Genomic DNA, 19,028 nt, shown 5'->3' with positions numbered 1-19,028 from the left:
ACATCCCACATTCATTATGAATACTTCCAGGGTCCTCTACCTATCCTTGAATTCACTATTTTAGAACATTTTGCAGAGGATCTTAGTTTTCTCCAGAACCACATTCTATTGAACATCACCAGTTTCTTTTCTATATCCAAGCAATAAATTTACCGCTTTAATTTTTTACTAAATCACGTCTCTTACTTCTGTTTTATACACATAAAAAGATCTAGTTGTGAGCACCTGATGATGACATGAACTAAAGATCCCTTGATAAAGAAGAGAGAACCACAAAGTCATGTTGAGACGCACATGCTGGGAGCAGCAAAATTCCAGGACCCTCTGGGGGTCATTTGGGAAAATTCAAAATCACAAATGTTAAATCTGCAAACGCTAGGGGTCTAATGGATAATGAGTATCTATGACATGCAGTGCACTGTGAGTGCTGCAGAGAATTCAGTACACATAATTGCCCCTGCCCTAAACATTTTACTAATTAATCTAGTACCTCTATCTGTTGTATTACCATTTGCGCTTACATTTTTATTGACTAGAACTTGCTAAAGAAACAGCCTAAAGGCTTCTAGTCACAATGGTGCCTTGACTTGAGGCTTCAACTTTCTCTTTGACACACTATACTCACACACATAGTATGTCTATACTCACACACATAGTATTTGTAAATTAGATACTTTGAAAAATATTAGAACCATAGGCATTTAAAAATATATGTATAAATATGATCAAGAGCTGGAAATAGAACAGAAACAAAGATAAGGATGGGGATATCACCAACCAGATCAAGCAGATTCCAGAATTAGTCACAGCACTTGGCCCAGACAGCTAAGGCTGCTACGGCAGAGTGCTGCAGACTAGGAAGCTTCATCAACAAGAATTGATTTCTCGCACTTCTGCAGTCTTGGAAGTCTAATAAGATCACAGTGCGGACAGATTCAGTTCCCGGTAAGAACCCTCTTCCTGGTTTACATACGGCCACCTTCTTGTTGCATCTCACATGGCCCTTCTTTAGCACATGCTCTTGGAGAAAGCAAGCTCTCATGCCTCTTCCTCTTCTCATAAAGGTGCTAATCCCACCATTAGGGCCGTACCCTCATGACTTTATCTGAACTTAATCACCTCTCAAAAGCCCCATTTCTAAATATCATTACATTGATGGTTAGGGCTTCAGCAAATGAATGGGGAACAGATTTAGCCCAAAACAGCATACACACACACACACACACACACAAACACACACACACACATACATACACAGACATATATGCGCATAAATATAGATAGATACATAGATATAACTGAAAACTGTAAAGAGATTTGATTCCTGTAGGATGTGGGGAAATACCTAAACCAGACCAACTGCATTAACCAGGCAGCTGCAGTAAGGCATCAGAAGTATTAAAAAGAATCTGGAAAAACTATGTGAATTCCCAGGACCATTCACAGACAGAAAATAAATTTATGGTTACTGGAGAGAAAGGGGATGGTAGTGGAGGGATAAATTGGGAGTTTGGGATTTGCAGGTACTAACTACTATACATAAAATAGATAAACAACAAGGTTCTACTGTATAACACAGGGAACTATATTCAATACCTTGTAAATAGCCTATAATAAAAAAATGTGAAAAGGAACGTATCTATACATATATGTATATAAAACTGAATCTGTACACCAGAAGTTAACACAGCATTGCAACATTGTAAACCAACTATATTTCAATTTAAAAAAATATTCCCAGGACATTGGTTTATATAAAGCAATATACTTGGGTTGGGGAGGGGGGCTAAAGGAAGCAGAGACAGCCACTGGGACCCCAGCCAGGCTGCCCAAAAACTCACAGTTGGGTCTGTACTTTCTCCAGTGTCACCATGGGACAAGACCACAGAGGCACCACTATGGAGCCTGGCTCCAGACAGGACAAACCAGAGTCTGTGTAGATGCCTCTACAAAACCATAGACAGGAAGGAATGAGCATAGAGAATGCAAAAAAGGAACGGTTACTCAGCTTGTATTTTCAAACTAAAGTTTCAAGTGTATGATAAATAAGAGTCGAAGAAAGAAAATCCAAAAAGGAAATGTTGAAAATGACTTTGAGGATATAAAACACATCTTTAAAGAAATAAAGGAGTAACTTTTATAAAATAAGAACAAAAATTGTGAGACCAAAGCAGTCAGATATGAGTCAAGAATAGGTAGATGGGGGAGGGAGGGGAAGAGCCAATTAGAATTCTTAGAAATTAAAAATTAGCTAAAAATGAAAAAAACAGAATATTTTTTAAAAGGCAAGGTATAACAATGATGATGGTGATAATGATTATATTAAACTGCTTAACATGTATCCTATAACTCAGCAGTTTCTTTCCTAGGGCACACAGAGAAACCCTCACGTATATACGTCCCCGTATACAAGCATAAGTATAATCAGAAATACTGACTGCCGTGGCCAGGAAATCAGAAACATCCTCAATATCCATCAGGAGGAGAACACATAAACAAACAGATACATTTACACAGGGGCACATTTCATAGCAGTGAAGATAAATGAACTAGAGCAGTACACAGGATGTGGTCAGCTTGGATAAATCTCACAAACACACCGAGTGAGAAAGCAAGTTGCAGTAGAATACATAAAGTATAATACCTTTCGCATAAATTTGAAATCATGGAAACAATAGTATATGCTGTTGATGGAGATACACATATAGGTATACATATATACACTATATGTGCCTACATATGGCATACTTTAAAATTATACCAGATTACTAAAAACTTAAGTCTGACGATACCAAGATTATAGGGAAATACTAGTTCTCACATGCTGTAAGTGGGAGTATGATTCGGAATGACCCACTGGAAGATCAATTTGATACATTTAGTGAAGATGGAGAGGTGCCTACCTGTAACCCACCAATTTGGTTTCCAGCTATATTCATCTAAAGAAAACTCTTGCAACATAGACACATGGGACAAGCTCAGTGATTTTCCACTGCAGCATTACTCTGTGCAGAATTATTTTTACTAGAAAATAAATATAGTGAGAATACTAAAATATGGGCTGAATATAAACTAAATTAATGGCTGAGTTTGCCTTTAGGGAGGATGAAAAGGAATGATCTATAAAGAGAAATATTAGAAAAATATCCATAATGATTTATGCCTTGAGGAAAAAAATCTGAAGGAAACATATTAACTTTTGTTAAATTTGGATGGCACCAAAATGGGTGTTTATAAAGAGTATTTTTTGTGCCCTTTTTAATTTTTTTGTGTTTTTTCACTTTTTAAGAAAGATAATGTGTGGGAAGGGTATAGCTCAGTGGTAGAGTGCATGCTTAGCATGCATGAGGTTCTGGGTTCAATCCCCAGTACCTCCAATAAAATAAGTACATAAATAAACCTAATTACGACCCCCTCCCAAAAAGAAGGTTAAGCTCATCCCAAACTAAATGTAATTAATCTATTGATATTAATCCATTGGTCAAATATTAGAAGGAGGCCTGAAGGATGGTGGGAGGAGGTTTTAAAATTCAGCTTCTTTCTTTCAGATGCACTGTGACACCTGTTTGCTGAGCCCTGGGGCGAAACAAAAGGCTCTACCTCCCGGCTTCCCGTTTGTCACCGCACACCCAGTGCGCTCTGCGGGATGGAGGATGATGCTAGCAATGCCAAGACCCTACGTCTGATTCCCTTCAGAGCTCATTAGCTTCACTCATCCCTACACATAGTTAGCCACTTAGCTGTCGCCAGCTGACCCACAGAACAACTGAGGCCAATAAGAAAACAGGGCAATGGCTTTTCAAAAAGCGCTGACTTCTGAGTCCCAGATCTGTAATCTAACAGCAGGAAAGACACAGTGGGAGGTGACCTCTATCCCAGTTCAAATAGCCCCTCTCATGTTATTTCAGAGCTCCATGGCCACGTGATTAACACTGGGCAAAAAAAAGACTTCACAGAATGGAACAGTCCAGACAAACCAACAAATGGGAGCAGCCGATTTAGCTAAAATGACCTCAATATACCAGAACCCGGGGTTAATACCACAGTCCTCATGCAACTTATTTCTTTTGCACCTAATGAAACAATTACAAACAAGTTTAAACTGAATAATCATTCCTTACAAATATTCCCCCCATTTAGCAACCATTCTAGCTTTCTCTTCTGTAAAAACAAACAAACAAAAAAACCAAAAAAAAAAAAAAAAACTGGACTTTCTACAGAATAAGCTATTCTAAACCTTACAAAGAAGACCTGTATCTTATGCCCCTCTTTTGTTGTTTGTTTTGGTTAAATCTCAGTTGTCTATAATGACAAGGGCCTCTGTGTTCAGAAGCTGAAGATGGCAATAACATTCTTGATTTCTCATGAAGGCATTCAAAATTTCCAAGTTTTTCCTCCTTACAGTGAGAAACTCTTGGCTCCCTCCTGCCTCAGGAGCTCTGAGACTTAGAACTGATATGCAGAGACATCAGCCAGAAACACCACCCACTGGATGCTTCATCACCTGCATATAACTTAGGGTAACTATTTGTACTTTTCTCCTTGTTAATATCCTCAGAACAACGACCGAAGAACATGTGTATGAAAGTCTTCTTTTGGTTGCAAGTAATAGAAAACACAATTCAACCCAACAAACAGATTTTTGACCTCTCACTATTCAAAAGTCCGGGAGTCTACCTCAGGTACAACTGGATTCAACGCCCAAACTTCAGGCATCTATACCCCTCCGTCTCTCAGGTCTGCTTTCTTCAGATAATGACACAAAGGTCCAACAGGAGCTCTCAGATCACATCACATTCTACCAGGTTAGCCAACACCAGAAGAAAAACATAAAACTTCTCTTTTCTGAAATTTCCAGCAAAAATCCCAGGTTTCATGATCACATGCCTATCCCTAAACCAACTGGTGTATCTAAGCACGTGCTGGACTCTTATCTACCATGTCTGGTCCAGGTATGCACCCCCAGAGCCTAGGAGGGGATCAAACACCCCAACCATATGGATTCAAAAGGGTGGGAGCTGGTTCTCCCCCAAAATTTGGGTGCTATTATCAGGAAGGGAAATGGTAGTCAAAACCAATAGAAAGCCAGTAAAAGCTTAAGTTGTTATCTCAGGGAAAAAATACTATTAGTCACAGGGGTGAAGTCAAAAAAAAGCATGGCAAGTTCAATACAAACTCATTGCCATAACTGGAAAAAAAATCCATTTTCTCCTGCTGGAGGGTCAACAGTACATTGTCATGTGGACAAGTAATTATGATAAGAAGTAGTTATCATTTGGAAGCTGCTATGAAGCCATGGGAAAACAGCAAATGAAGAGAGACACTCAAAGGTTGTTTACCGATTCCCCGGCCACCAATAAAACTGCACCTCAGCCTTCACTTTTTGAAGACCCACAGAAACAAGGTGCTATCATAATAATTTAATTATAACGGCATGATTAAGAAAAATGATATATGCTGTCTTTCTAAGCCTCTCTATGCAAGAGAATCACTCCTTCTGTACATGTCAATTAATTTGGTGTAATAATTAGTTTCAGTGCTCCTGTGATATGGGCGAATCTCTCACCAGAGTAAAATGAGGCACTTGGATAAAAGTTGTGCTTCTGGGAGGCATGAACTTCCAGCCCTGATAATGACTTTTGGATCAAAATACATTCCCTCACCCCAAGGACCCTTCGCATGGAATTCAAAAGGCTGTGAAAGAGAAGATAACCTCACTAGGTGTGCTCTTTCGATTGCCAATTAGGACAACCCTCCTGTTAGAAACTTGGCCTCCTGCCATTCTGTCCAGTGGTAAGATCAGCCACAAGAATCAGGCATCCTTTGCTCCCACTGTAACACTCTATTCCATCATAATGTCAGTGTCACACTCCACTTAATAGAAATTCATTCTATGTTTGTCCAAACAACCCACTGCAATTTGTGTTAAGTTTCACGTGTAGCCTGATTTAATGCATTATCTGGTTGATGGAAAAGACATTCCTCTACAGAGGGTTTTTGGCGTGAGTGTGCGTGTGTGTGTGTTTAGGAATTAAATAAAGGGCTCACCATATGTGCAGCCTGGAACATTGCTTGCAGCATTTAGCAGGGTCAGATTATCAAGTTTCATTATTTGATACATTTTTCAGGCTTGCAACAGAGTTGCAAAGAATTGATGGGAGCCACAGATTCATTTTAAAACGGGTTTATCGCTTCATCAGATATTCATTTAAGCAGAATCCACAGCTTAACTGGACCTCTTTGGCCCTGTGTGACACGTTTTTCCAAATGGAATGATACTAAGCATAGAGATGTAATATGTAGTTAAAGACTTCCCATCTCCATGAGGCACTCAGACATTAAAAGGAAGAAATTACTTTCATTCTCAAGCCACTGCTCACTAGAGGATCAGTGGCCAGCTGTTTCAGGGCACTGCGAAAGAGAAACCTAGAGATGCCACAATCCTTTCGGTTTCTAGCAAATGAGGCTGACATCTACCTTTTAGAGAAACCATCACAAGAGATTTCATTTATGGTGAGAAAAAATTATAAATTGAGGATTAAGTAAACTATTCTAATACATATTCTTAAAGCTGCTAAGCCAGATCAAATAGGGAAATGGCAGGAAATTAGTTAAGAATATAAAATTATAATGCAAAAAATGTTATTAGGAAACATCCAGCTATTTCAGATGTCCACAGCATGGTAAGTTACGCATGCGACATTTACACCAATCCAAACTACAATATGCAATTTCCAGTCTGAGATGAAGACTGCTAAGTTACTGAGTTTTATGTAGACATTTTGTAAATGTCTTCCTTTTAATGAATTCTATCCTGACCTTTCCAAAATTTTTAGCTCAAAATATTAATCATTGATTTTCCATATCCATACTGACATTATATTTTAAAAATATAAAAAGCTATTGGATGGTATAATGGCATGTACAATTGTTTCATATAACAAAGGCTTCTTAATAGATTGTACATATTATCATTGGAATACCATGGACACAAATGATGTGTAAAATGACACGCTTGTGACTGATGATGCTATATTGAAGGGTAGAGCTTGGATCTGCTACCTAAGAGGGTTGACTACTGCCCCCTATTTAGACCACTGGTTCTCAACCTAGACTGTCCTTTAGAATTACCTGGAAAACTTGTAACTTACCCCGTGCCCAAGCTGATTAAATCGGAAGACTCACTAAGGACTTTCCCCAGGCATTAGGACTTTTAAATCCCCTCCAGGTGCTTCCTCTGTGCAGCCCAAGTTGAGAACCACTGGTTTAAAGTGCTGGTTCTCCAAGAGAGGTCCTTGGAGACCAGCATCACCTAGGATCTTATTAGAAATGCCAATCAGGGTCAGACCTCCTGAATCAGAACCCCCTGGGGATATGGGCAGTGGAACCGACAGTGGGTGGTGCTGATGAATGCTGTAGTTTGAGAACCACAGATCTGAAGCTTCGAACAGAGGAAGTTCGGATCTGCAGAGCAGACACACTTACCTAGCAGGATGGTCACCTCTCGCTCGTCTATTGGAAAGTACAGAAAGCCAGCGGTCGATCCCGACTTTGTGGAGCTTGAAGTCAACACAATTTCAAGACCTTTTTAAAAGGAAAAAAAAAATACAAAATTAGGTACAAAGTAAATATTCATTTAGAATTAGAGAAATAACAAGTCTAACAAAAACTTGGTGCTCACAAGTATCACAAACTGCAAGATAACATAATACTTTTATTACTGTATCTCCTAGGACTCCTCTCTAACATTTTATCTTTTTTTTTCCCCACTGAATACTCTTTGGTTGTCTTTTCATAGGATACAAATTTTGTAATATTTTCTCCAGAGATAAAAATGGTAATCCATTCTTTTCTCTAGCATGGTGATTTTTTTTTTTTTAACTTGAGAGTTTAAATAAGGTCTCTTCAGGCTTGTTGAATTTGGGCAAAGCTCTGGCAAGTTTCATTCACATGGGAGCTGTAGTTTAGGGCATTTTTAGTATTTTATTGCAGCAACTAATCTTAAGCCCTCTTTGAATTGAAGAGTCCCCAGTCAGGGCCTTGGAAGGGGTCTGTGCAGAGAGGGAGTCTGACGCTGTCTTCACCTCCTGTTGAATCCATCCTGCACAGACTTGATAAGTTAACTTATCTAGTCAACCTATCACCTCAGTAATTCTTTCTACTTTTGTAGAGGGGAGGAGATGGTACAGACAGCTAGAGAGGGGAGGAAAAATCCCTTCTGATAGAATCCAAATGAAGAGAATCTTTGTTCCCCTGAAAAGGAAGGGCAGCCCTGGGGGTTATCCACAGGTGGAGAAATGTGTGCAGTCTCCTGAGGTCACATAACCAGACTCCCTTCCCTTTCCTCTAAGAAGTGTGATGCTTCAGCCTCTGAAACTGGTAAAGGCCCCCACGGAGTCTAGTGTAATTTTATAGATAATGAGGTAAGACCAGGATGTATACTGTGGAGCTGGGCACCAAAGCCTGCTTCCCACTTTGTGAGAATCAACTGTTCAAAAATAGAGTGATGGCCCTAATCAGGTATCTCCAGCATGAGAATTATCACTCGGACACAGTCCAAAATGGGATTTTATGTTGGTGGACCCTCAAATCAGCAAATAAGCAGAACACAGGAGGTAACAGGACAAAGATACAAACACTGATACAAAGGAATAGCATGGCTTCCTTTGTCACCTCCTAGGAGTGCTTGGTCACCTGCTGGCGTGCCACCAGCTGGGGCACAGGATGAACTAACCACCACTTAAGAGGAGCTTGCATTTTGTGTGGGCTTGCTAGCTTTTATACCCCCGGACACGTCAGCCCCCAGACACACCTTATTTACTACAGCAAAACAGTAATTCTGCTACTTGAGAAACATATGTCCAGGTTTCAGTTCCTAAAATCCCCTTCAGGTCAGCACTGAGACATCTCTCCGTACGTGCATCTGCCTTGTGCACTCATGAGCTTTCTAATTCTGTCCACTCAGAAGCAGAGCACCCAGAACGTAGCAGGTGCCCAACAAGCATCTGTAAGACGAATGGATGGGTGAGCTAACTTGTAGTTTACAGGGTTATTAGATGGAGTGTGGTAAGTACATACATGAGAAACCAAAAATAAGTGGACCTGACACAACAATTTCTTTTAATTTGATAGTTTAATAAATGCCTGCTGAAATGAACACCTGTTTACAAGCTGTCTTTTATCAGTATTTGTCTGTTGACAGGCTTAAAAAAAAAAAAAAAGCAAACATCTCTAGTTAGGGAACTCAAGAACAGCTTAATGGAGTAGGTGGCATTTTGGATGGGTCTTGAAAGAATTTGACAGATGACATATTTCAGGAAGATATTCCAGACGGAGAGAACCTCGTTAGTGAAAGACACAAAAATAAGAAAGCATGAGCTGTGTTTGGAGATGAGCAGTCAAACAGTTTAACTGAAATGGAGGACACCTGGAAGGGAGAAAACGGTTCTGAAACTTTGGGTCTGGAGTGTCAGTCTGGAGAGCTGGGGTTTCCTTTCTCAGTGGGAATGTGGGCGCCACAGACAGTTCTGATAAAGAGAGTGACATATCAGAAGTGCCCCTCTGGAAAATGAATCTGTCAAAGGAGCATCGTGGACTACAGCATGAAAGACCACAGATCCCCAAGATCAGCTAGATTATTTGAGCAACAACCCACGTACAGAGGAGCAAACCTTCCCTAGGATAGTAGCTCTACAAATAGAAAAGAAGGAACAAATGTAAACAGCAGTGCAGGGGAGGCTTTGTCATTGTCTCAAGTGGGAGAGTTTGCAACCGGAGGTCTATGGGACTACATGGCAGGCGTAAGGATTCATGCAAGAAAGCTCTTAAGTTTGAAATCTGGAATCATCACTGTAAATCCTGCTGAGAATATGCTGTGTAATTTACAGGGGTTGATCCTGCAGACAGGCCCAGCAGACCACTGGATGAACAGGTCAGGGCTTTGGAAGTCACCTGCAGACCTCAACCTAAGCTCTATGAAGACAAGAACTGTGTCTTTCTTCACACGTTGAATACTCAGCATATAATCTGGTAACTGCTCAGAGTACTAACTTAAGAAATATTTGGGTGGCGGAAAAGGAGAGATGTTGGTCAAAGAACACAAGCTTCCAGCAATAAGATGAGTAAATTCTGGGGATCTAATTTGCAGCATAGTGGTTGTAAGTAATAATACTGTATTATATAGTTGAAAGTTACTGAGAGTATATCTTAAATAGTGGTAGTTTTGTAACGTGATACAGGTTATCTGCTAACCTATGGTGGTTATCATTTCTTGAGATGTAAGTTGTATCAGGTCAGCACACTGTACACCCTAAACTCACGCAAAGTTTTAAGTCAATTATATCTCAATAAAGCTGGGAGGAAAATACTTGTTGGATAAAAGAATGAAGATTGTAGCTGAAACAATGGAAAAGATTAAGATAGCAAAGTATATAGGTACAGAAGTTAGGGAAATGGATTGAACACAGAACCTTAAATACCTACAAATTATACTTTGCAAGAAGCAGAAAACCATCTAAGACCAGCAGCAATACTACTATGGCAGTGTTGTGATATAATAAAAATTCCTAACACTTAGAGTAAGCAGGTTATAATTCATATGCTTAGAGTTCACTGGGAGCTAGGAAAGAATTTGTACATAGGATATTTGCAAACCCTGGAGGGAAAAATGCAACTTCAGAAGTTGATGCTGTTTTATTCAAAAAGTTATTTAAAAGCAGTGAGAAAGATGGAGTCTCATGGAGCATTGGGATGTGTGAACATCTTGATGCCATAAGAATCTTTTCTTTTGTAAGTCAAGCCTGTTACTCCTCAGTTTAAAACCCTTCAATGACTTCCCATGACACTTAGAAAAAAATCCAAATTCCCTAACATTGCCCACATTAGTCCTGCAATATCTGTTTCCTGCCAGCTTCTCCCGTCCCATGTTATGCCTTCACCTCCTATAGCCATGACACTCCACACCCACCTGCCATCTTTAGCTTCCCAAATAGGCTCTGTTCCCTATTTCTCTTTGATTGGAAGGCCAGCCCCTCAACCACCACTCCCTTCCCCCATCTATTCACTTTATCTAGTTAATGTCTGTTCATTCTTCTATCTCAGTTCAAATATCCTTTCTTTGAGGAAGGCTTTCCCTTCCCCTTAGTTTGTGTCAGATTCCCCTATTATATACTACTAGAGTTCCAAGTATCTTCACTGTGAAGGCTTTGTTGTAGTTTATAATTAGACTTTTGCCTCCTTTTTAATTATCATTCTCTGCAGATCAACCATCATCTCCATGGGGATAGTGTCAGCTTTGGTTCACTGTTACACTCCCAACATCCAGCAGAGTGACGGGCACATAACAGTGCTCTGCAAAAATGTTATTAATAGCAGCTAACTTTCTCATATATGTTAAGCAGCTAAGTTTCTCATATATGTTAAGCATTTTCTAAGTCCCAGAATTTGTTCAAGTGCTTTCATGAGTTGAAGGCAATAGAATGTAGCATAAAAAGCATGGCCTTGGAAACTGACAACCTGGGTTCAAACTTCAGCTTTGCCATTTAGTACATGTGTGGGCTCAGGAAAATTACTAAATTCTCTGTACCTGAGCTTTCCCATTAATAAAGTGGAGATAAGGTAGAGCTGTGTGAGAACCGGAGATACTGATTAACCTACGCCAGGTTTTAAAGGTGCAGGGCTGGGAACCAAACCCAAGAAATGTGAATCTGCTACTAATCACTATATAAAAGAATAATAGTATGCATTATAAATGAAGATGCTTTCCATCTCTGAAATTACTGTATCGATAGGCAGAGAGATTTGTAAGCACCCACACCTATCCCTCACACCCTACCCTGCTCCTCCCTTTGCTTCAAAGCAGTACATAGAACATCAGACCTAGACCCCTGAGAAAATAACCCCAGAAGTAAAATTGGACTAAGATTCTTTTCTACCAATGCCAGAGTCAAAACTAGAACAGGAAGACCAACCAGCACAGGTGCCCTGGAGTAGCCTGGTGGCAAACACAGCTGCTCCGGTGCCTTGCTTTTAAGTGGACTGTCACTTCACCAACAGATTTCAAATGTCCCTCCTTTTACATGCATACCAATATGCTTTCTTTGATGTTCATCACTTAATAAAGACATGAAAGGCTGCACAAAATCTGTGTCCAATGATCCTTGATGACAAAGCAAGACTGAGCCAATCCTTTTCCAGGCCTAATGATATTTTGCTCCACTAGCCTCATGCTGTATCTCACATGAAACAAATAAGGCACTCATGCATAAAATTAATACAGTAAGCACTCCAGGCAGTGATAAATTTGGAAAGGAAACAGACCCTCATAGTCATTTCCTCCCTCTTAAAGGCAGATTTCCTATAAAACCTTGAGTCACCTCCATCTTGACTTGTAAGGCTTTTTTGGAAATTATGCCATCATCGCCCATGAAACCCAATAGGGCATGTGCAGTCAAGGTAGAAATAAAGGTGCAATGAAGCTGCTGAGAAGATGCTTAGAAATACGACCACTTCATTTTGCGTGGGAAGGCGATTGATCTCTAAGCACCGAGAGTGCTCTCAGTTTGCCCTTTGCTATTAAGTTATCCTCATCACGCTACTCCTTTCAGTTCACCTGTGTGCAAATAAGCCCTGAACTCTCTTCTTTGATGCAGGGAGAACTGAAGGTGACTGCATGCCTTGGAACACAGAGAAGCAATGGTATCCAGAGTCTCATCGCAGAAGAGCAGGGTTGCCCTGATTTCTTCAATAATCACTAGAAAGCACCTCTACTTCTGACACCGTGAGTCTCATGAGGACTTTCATAAACAAAACCCACGTGTCTCAGGAGCACGTCTTAGTCACCCGCACAATGAACCTCACTGCCGAGGTTTGAAACAAACGTTTTAAAGTGGGTTTAGCTTTTTTTTTTTTTTTTTTTGCAGTAAGCCATCAAGATTTAGAGATCGTTTGCTGTCACAGCATCTCAGTTTGTGATGACCGCTAATCATAAAAAGCAGCTACCAGAAATCTGTAGCACACAATACTTAATGAAAAATTAACCTCATTTCCTTTAAAATCAGAAACAAGATGCCTTTGATTCAACGTGCAGTAAGACAAGCCAAAAAAATTAAAGTAATTATAAAAGAAAATAAAGTGGGCTTTAAACTCTGAAAACTGAAGACTACTGTATTCAAAAATTTGCATTCAGAAGTTTGGAAGAACAAAAGAGGTAACCATTGCTCCATGGATCCCAGGAGACCCCCAAAAAGAAAACAAAGGGTTTGATTTACGTAGGGACTACATCGTTAACTTGCTGTCTGTGCCGTGTTATACTTGAGTAGCATCTAAGAAAAAATAAGGGATTGTGGTTGAAATGATACTGAGGATGGTGGTTGTCGGTTTCACTTCACCAGGCTCAACACAGCGTCTGTCATGCTATGCTATTTTTTGGTTTGTTTTAATTTGCACTGCAACTCTAGTTGCAAGAGCGAGTTTTCAGAAGGCATGTGTCTCCATCACTACTATATACTCAGTAAATTACATCCGTAGGTGGATGTGTTTGATGGATTCCTTTTGACCTTGTCGGTGTTTGTTTGTTGCTGTGTCATTTTAGAGAAAATGAAAAACAAATACTAGCTTCCAAGGTTCTCTTTTTCAAAAAGGGAACTGGCTAACATTCCCTTTTACCTCTTCCAGGTGGGGGGGGGGGGTCCTAAATCAGAGTGGTTTACATATTAAATTGTTAACACGAGTCTCTATGGAAAATGAAAGGCAAGCTAAAACACACCTCGAGGGGATTCCAAGGGGCACAAATGTGATCTTGCTTCTGTACAACCAAATCATTAATATTAATAGTGAGTTCGGTGTACTTGCTTAGCAAGCAGCCCTTCTCCCTGGGGTGTTCTCAGAACGCTGACAATACCCCCTGGTTCTGATTCTGTTTTCTGACTTTGAAGTCCAGACACCAGGGTGTTAGCATTGTCTTGCAGATTCCTCCTTTTCCCTACAGGCCAGAAAGAGTCGAGACTCACCCTTCAATTGAAATACATACTCTGGCTCCATAGTTACACATGATTCCCTTCCTCCACCCTCCCTCTAAGCAGGATTCTTTTCCTTCTGTTTCTCCCATCTTTTTGTTTTGTGCTGAATCATATCATTTCCAATAGTAACAGCCCTAGATCCTTGAATTATGGGAGCTAGATTTAATTAAATGTTAACTGGAAAAAGATAAGTTGTTCAAGTGTGCATATGAAGTTCCCAGGAAAATACAACCCCCCGGAAGAGAAACTTTACCCTACTCTGCTGAGATTTCCCCTCATGTGAGCCCAGTTCTGTACCTCCCACTTCTATTTCAGTGATACATGTCTTTGGAAATGTGGTGAAAATATGTGAGTAAATGTTACAGTTACTGATGAGTAACATGAGACAAGTTACAAGGATGGTAGATTTTTGTGTTATTACTGGTGTTCCTTTTTAAAGCATTTCAATGAACAACAGCTAAAATTACCGCATTCTGTACACTGCAAATAATTCATTCTGAAAAAGCCATTCATACACATTAGTCCCACCACAGCACACACAGGGTCATTTGGGATTAAGACAGACTGAGTCAGTCTCTTGGCCTCTGTTTTGGCTTCTTAAAGGAAAATCAGATCTCTGTGCAAAATAGACACAAGGATTTTTCTGTGTAAAAAGACAGGATGGCTTTTATCTCATTCAAAAGCTGCTAATGGGGATCGTTGCTATAACATTTGTAGGCTCACTGAAATCTACATGATTTCTCTCTCTCCAGTAATTACATCTTAAAGTAGGTATGCACAAATAAATAATTCTTCATATTAGAAAAGTAAGTCTATCTGCCTAATACCCCACACCCCACTAGAATTTCAAACATGAAATTTTAAAAAATGTTTTCATTGAAGTATTGTCGGTTTACAATGTTGTATCCATTTCTGGGGTACAATGTTAAACCTGAAATACTTTAAAGTTCATATTGTTCGCCCAATTTTATACATGAGGACATGAAGCCCCAAAAAGAGAAGTGATTTGCAAAGATAACACAGTAACAGAAGATTTTATATAGTTATATAGAATTGGGGTACCTAAAATATTATAGTGGAACTTCCTGTTAAAAAGAATGGATTGAATACTTATGTTCATCTCTTTTTTATACCACTAAAATATTAGTAAATATTTTTAAATATAAACTCATAACAGCAAAGAAAACGAGAAATGAGGCAGCCTACAGGGTAGATGGGGGTATATATGACAAGGAAGTCATATGACAAGATGAAAACAAAGATAACTTGAAATGCCTGGGAAAAAAAATGCTATCCAGAAGAATATAATCATAATTAGCAGTCAGATGTATCCTGATTTTAGATATTTGAGAACTAGTGAGATCCATATACAAAAATAAACTCAAAATGGCTTAAAGACTTAAATATAAGACAAGACACAATAAACCTCCTATAAGAAAACATAGGCAAAACATTCTGACATAAGTTTTAGCAATGTTCTCCTAGGGCAGTCTACCCAGCTAATAGAAATAAAAGCAAAAGTTAACAAAATGGGACCTAATTAAACTTATAAGCTTCTGCACAGCAAGGAAACCATAAGCAAAACAAAAAGACAACCCACAGAATGGAAGAAAATATTTGCAAATGATGCAACTGACAAAGGCTTAATTTCCGGAATATATAAACAGCTCACACAACTTAACAAAAAAAAAAAACAACCCAACCCAAAAACGGGCAGAAGAACTAAACAAGCAATTTTCCAGTGAAGACATACAAATGGCTAATCGGCATATGAAAAAGTGAGAAATGCAAATCAAAACTACAATGAGGTATCACCTCACACCAGTCAGAATGGCCATCATTCAGAAGTTCACAAACGATAAATGCTGGAGAGGGTGTGAAGGAAAGGGAACCCTCCTATACTGCTGGTGCAAATGCAGTTTGGTGCAGCCATTGTGGAAAACAGTATGTAGATTCCTCAAAAAACTAAAAACAGATTTACCATATGATCCAGCAATCCCACTCCTATGTATATATCTGGAGGGAACTCTAATTCGAAAAGATACATGCACCCCAATGTTCACAGCAGCACTATTTACAATAGCCAAAATATGGAAGCAAACTAAATGTCCATTAACAGATGACTGGATAAAGAAGCTGTGGTAGAAGCTGTGGTATATTTATTCAATGGAATACTACTAAGCCATAAAGCAGAATAAAATAATGCCATTTGCAGCAACATGGATGGACCTAGAGATCATCATTCTAAGTGAAGTAAGCCAGGAAAAGAAAAATACCATGTGATAGCAGTCATACGTGGAATCTAAAAATAGAAAAAAAGGACACTATGAACTCATCTACAAAACAGAAATAGACTCAACAACATAGTAAACAATCGTATGGTTACCAGGGAAAGGGAGTGGGAAGGGCTAAAACTGGGAGTTTGATATTAGCAAATGTTAGCAACTATATATAAAAATAGATTTTTAAAATTTTCTTCTGAATAGCACAGGGAACTATATTCAATATCTTACCAAGACGAACAAACAGAATAATGGTGAGGGAATCAGAACTGATACAAATAGTTAGAAATGACTTGTTTTCATTCCAATTTTGATTTGATTTTAATTAATTTGAAATTATCCTCAAGGATCATAGAGAAAATATTATTACATCCATAAAAGAAGCACAGGTTGCTTTTTTGTTTTTTTAAAGCAATCTGAGAACAAGAATGGATTCCTGGAAATTATGTATATAATTACCAAAATATAAAATTCACTAGAGAGATTGAATCTTAGAATGGGTATGGCTGAAGACCAAGTCAGACATCTGAAACAGAACAAAAAATAAATCACTTGGAATTTAAAGCTAAGAGACAAAATGATGAAGCAAAGAAAAATTAAAGCACACAGAAGCTTGATCCAGAAGGCATAACATCTGTCTACTAGACATTCCATAAGGAAAATACAGAGAATTGAAGGAACGAGATGAGCAAAGAATAGAAAAAGTTACCAAAAAAATACACATACACACACACACACACACCATTTTCAGATGGAAAAGTCACCTAATGTCAAGATTGACCAAAGGCTCACCCTTAGCTGTTTTGGGTGAAATTTTGGAAGTTCCAGATTAAAGAGAAAGCTCTAAAATTCTCCAGAGAGGGTGGTAAATCTGACAGTAAGAAGACCCCGATTAACACTGAATTCTAAAAGACAGTAATTAATGCCTTCGAATTATCTGTCTGAGGAAAAATGATTTGAACTTACAATTTCATGTCTTGTCTAACCAGTAAGCAAATGTGTGGACAAAATAAGTCCCTTTTCAGACATGTGAGAACTCAGAAAACTTATCTTCCAAGAGCCTTCTGAAAACAGTACTTAAAGTTGTATTCTAGCAAAATGAGGAAAGTTCAAGAAAAAAAATGTGATCTGATAGTGAAAGTAACTGAAAAGGGCAATGAGATGATACCTTGAGATTACAGCACTAAAGCAGGTCAATTATAACAAGACGGAAGTCACTAGGAAGAAAGATTCAACACATTTCTTAGAAAAGCTGGAAAATCTTAACAAGGTTTTCATAAAAGAAAACAATGCATTTAGAAATTTGGGGGAGACAAAAAAAAAAAAAAGCTCTACAAGAAAGTCCTTGTCCAAATATAAAGCCAACTACTGAGTAAGAGAAAGAAGAAAACATTTATCTTAACACTGTGGGTATTCTCCATCAAATACTGCAGGTTTAGTGGCAAAGCATTATATTTCCTTCTCTCTGGATCTAGTCATGAACTTCTTAGTTTAGTTCTGCAATGAATATAACTTAATCATAATATGCTATGTAATGTTTATTGTTTTAATTTTTATTTAACCTATGGGCAAATCTCAGAATCCTAGCATCAATTTCTCAAATGTGTATATATATATATACACATATATATATATAAAATAAATACAAACATACACACACATAAATGTATTTTCCATATATATATATTCACCTATGCATGCACAAAGGACTCACATTATACAAATATGTATATATGTATATCCTTACCCACCTCTCCTCGATTTAAAAAAAAAAATAGAATAGCTGACCAGAGGAGTGAAAAGAGTGGCAGAGAGTGTAGTATGTTAATTTCCTAATTTTACATAATTAGACACTGCTTAAAATTATTGGTTCAAAAATCAGAGGTTTAGATACCATAATTTATAGTTCTAGAGTAATAATTACAAGAACTAAAAAGAATAATATAACTTAAAAAAATCCAGAAATGAGTAGTAGGTAGCACATACATGGTAAATTCCTCAGTTTTTCTCATGGTGAGTATATAGATGTTACTTAAAGATACAGCCTGTTGCCCCCCAGGAAGGGGCAGGACCTTTTTGGAAGCAGCTCTATTGAACTGAAGGCAAATCCCTGCCAAGCAGCTGGGGACTGAGAGCTTCAGTCCTCGGTGGGAATGAAGTGCTGACCTATGGCATCCAGTCCAGTGAGCAGCTGTGGTTGTTGTTAATACCTCGGAGCTCATGTAAATGATATTCAATAACTGGTGATTTGTTATATAGATATCTCCTATGTTACTTAGTAATTATGAGGTGGCTCTTACGTGTATTAAAAATATTAGCATTAGAAATAGCATAGAAATAATTTCAAATAATTCTTTCCAACATGAATATCTTTGTGTAATAGACTCTCTGAAGATTCATGTGTAATTAGGACATATTTGCTCAAACCTTGCAGAACATAAGGTATATTCCTCTTATGCAAAATGAAGCCTTAAAAATGTGTGGAAGTCTCATCTCTCCTAATTACAATTCTCTGTTGTTTATTCTACTTCTACTCTGTACCATGAAAAAATAATAGTACCTATTCAATTCCATCACTCCCTCACCTATAGGGTATAAATACAGAAGTTTGTTAATCCTGTTCCACTAAATTAAATTTATAATTATTGTAAAAGAAGATGGCTTGACATTTGTTTTTATTCTATGATTTTTAAAATACCTTTATAGTTTTTACAAAAAATTATATTCA

The 19,028-nt window shown here is 38.4% G+C and overlaps 1 long non-coding RNA gene across 1 annotated transcript in view; it reads right to left on the bottom strand.

Moving 5' to 3' along the window:
• LOC141577731 (uncharacterized) overlaps positions 1-16,247 on the bottom strand; it is a 222,323-nt gene extending 206,076 nt beyond the window's left edge. The window contains exons 1-2 of the long non-coding RNA XR_012507093.1: positions 16,000-16,247; positions 7,486-7,584 (exon numbers count right to left, since the gene is read on the bottom strand). This is a non-coding gene — a long non-coding RNA (uncharacterized LOC141577731). The remainder of the gene's footprint in view (positions 1-7,485; positions 7,585-15,999) is intronic.
• Between the last annotated feature and the right edge of the window lie 2,781 nt (positions 16,248-19,028).

Source organism: Camelus bactrianus, chromosome 5 (assembly GCF_048773025.1).
Source record: "Camelus bactrianus isolate YW-2024 breed Bactrian camel chromosome 5, ASM4877302v1, whole genome shotgun sequence".
In the NCBI taxonomy this organism is placed as follows: Eukaryota; Metazoa; Chordata; class Mammalia; order Artiodactyla; family Camelidae; genus Camelus; species Camelus bactrianus.
This window is presented reverse-complemented; position numbering and strand designations above follow the sequence as displayed.